The following is a 3,145-nucleotide window of genomic DNA, read 5'->3' on the forward strand; positions in this document are numbered from 1 at the left end:
ATGAGATTTCTCATCTTTCACATATGATTATGCAATCCACTATATATTTTTTTTAAAGGTTAACATATGACGATAGCTAGGTCGGGCTGATAAAATGTTAGACTTTTTGCGAACTTTCACACTTTTTATTGACACGTATACATATTTATTTATTGGATTAGATACAAATATTCAAACTGATTATCATGATGAGATGTGGCCAATATTTATTGATTAAAGGCTTGGTCCGCTTCTCTCATAGTGTAGTCTAATTTGTGATGTGTATGAAAAAAGTATTGCATATTAAGATACATGTACATATAAGGTATAATTCTACTTCCATTTATGAGATGATCAGGATGAGATCTTATAGAGATCAAAACAATTAGCTCCATACCTAGTCAAGATTGTATTAGCCTATATATGCCTACATATTGCAGCAATGATAAATTGTTGGTTGGTTGGATCGATCCCACGTGGTGATTGCATATACGACGACCCCTTGATCATTCACGACGTGTGATTTAAGTCTCACTAGTGTGAAGCCAATTACCTATAAGTGATGGATCACTTCTAGTCTAGTTGTTTTAAAAGTATGTTAGTCCGATGAGTGACTCATGTGTCCTTATTACTTTACGTTACATAGTAAAGTCATGAGGAGGTGACGCTACTTTGGTGTACTTTTTTAAGGCCATATGTATAGATTCAACTAGGTTAGAAGAAAGCTAACCAATAGGCCAAATCAAAATCGGATCACAATGATGGGATCAATGAAGATCATAAATGCAGTTGCACAAGAGACATATAATGCATTGGATCGAATAGACAATTGAATTTTATTACAAATTGTTTTGAAAAAATTTGTTCATCTCAAAAGTAAATAGGTGTGTGTCACGATCAGAGCATTGAGATTTTTTTGCATATATATGCATAAACAAAATCAAGTGTTCTTGGTTGAGTGTGATGAAGTCGATGGTCCAAGATAAGTGGTTAGAGATTAGGACAAATCATCACGGGTTCACTTGTGGATTTAGTATAATGTCATCTCCTATGGAGGATTAAAGTCTCATGGTTCTTGTACTAAATCTACCTCGTTAGATGATATAGATTAGGTTTTCTAATTAGAAGGGTGTCACGCCCCAAACTCAGAAAATGGGCTCACAAAATTTTCGATCGCCGAATTTAGCACCGACAGCCTACGTAGTACCCCATTCTCGGCTCCCGGCACTCATGTACCAGATTCCGATCATGGGATCCTACAAGGAGGATTTTCAATGTAAAATTTTTTTGTGATGGAGCATAATTACAAGCATAACCAAGTCACAAAACAACATCACCACATATCCACCAATATAAATATTTGAATACAATGCTGAAAGGGAAATACATATGTATCACAATCAAAGCTCCAGAAGTCCACTGCACGCTCCAAGTGCAACGTTACTGTAACCTAACGCCACCTACACGCATCTATCGTGCATAAGCTTATAAAAAGCTTAGAGGGTGGTGAAAGTGTGTGTAACGTAAGTGCCAAGTATACAATAAAGCCCATAAATCATACATCATCAGAATAAGCGAAAATACTGACAAGATCATGAATCATACGATATTAAAGTAAGCGGAAATATACTGGCAAGTCCATAAGTCATATAATATCAGAGTACGCAATGTAGATCATAATGAGCCAAATATCATATTCTGCGGATGCAATGCAATATGCAGATCCTGTTAAGTCCGTCTAAGCCATATAAGCACAGAAATGTAGCAATCCAAAATGTTATATGCCGTGGATGAAATGCAATATGCGATGCGAATGAAATGACTAAGCTGGAGTGAAGTCGGGATGAAAGTACGTAGTATCGCAGGCTATGGGGTCCATCACAAGGGAATTCTATCCAAACCAGTCACATACCTAAATTTGGATAGTCAAACACAATGTAGTAAACTCCTGATCTTAAGTTAGTCACGCGCCCCAACCGAAATACTGGCCATTGTGAAGGTACATGTAACAAATAGTTGTACACTACCAGCCCAAGTGAAGAGTAAATGGATGAATGAATGAGTATGCAACTCTTGCTCAATAAGTCCACGTATTAGTACTGTACGTCTTTGGGAATATCACCGGGGTCTAGTACACTCTACATGCAAATCGCTGCCCATTCACGCAAGACCATGCAAGTGGAAGAAACCTCACTATCCGTCTAACCAGTAGTCAGCTAATATCTACCCGGCACGTCGATAGCGGACCCATTCACGAGCTGGTCAAACTTAGCCTAGCTATACCCCCTACTCTCAGGGGGGAGGGGGTAAAGCCACACCCCCTTCCAACCGACCATAACACAGTGGGAGACGCGACCTCCTGGTATTCGGTACTCGGGTGCTCATGTATCCACTCGGTCTCGACGTTAGGGAGTCTCCTGGCCACGAAAGTTTAAGGACTCACCCACGGACATCCAAAGTACCCAGATGCTCCCAAACATTTTTGGTTTCCCATCTAGCTATCCACGACATGCCTGTAGAGGCTACGACCCTTATGTCGCTAGGGCATGAGTCATACAATTCTGTCATGCATCAATCCTGCGCATACCATGCGCTCATGTGAGACAATTTTCGCCTATCAAGGAGTCTCATAACAACCTGTCCAATGACATATGCAATGGTCAACCACATCTCACAATAAATATGCAGATGATGCGTGTGGGCATGTACATGATGTTATGCTGTCACATACTCATAATCAGTATCGACAATCGGCACTGTTAATCAGCATTGATAATCGGCCTCGCCAATCAACCTCGACAATCGGAATCGGTCTTGATGAGGATGAGCCTAATAAGGCCTAAGGGAAGGTCACAATGTGGATATTCAACCATCATTGCCAATCAATGTGGACATTTAACAAACATTGCTCACAAGGAGTGGCCCACATCGAGCCAAACATAAAGTGAGCCCATGGCCTCATACAAGGGCCTAATATATATCGCAATGGGCCTTATATAAGGGCTACATACACAACAGGTGGGCCCTACACATGGGCCTCAAATATATTGCACAGGCCATAACTCATGGGCCGCAAATACAACAAGTGGGCTGCACCAATGGACCTCATATACGCAACAGGTGGGCCTTGCTCATGTGCCTCAAATACCACATGTGGGCCTTACAC

The sequence above is a fragment of the Magnolia sinica genome, chromosome 7, assembly GCF_029962835.1.
Source record: "Magnolia sinica isolate HGM2019 chromosome 7, MsV1, whole genome shotgun sequence".
NCBI classification, from domain to species: Eukaryota; Viridiplantae; Streptophyta; class Magnoliopsida; order Magnoliales; family Magnoliaceae; genus Magnolia; species Magnolia sinica.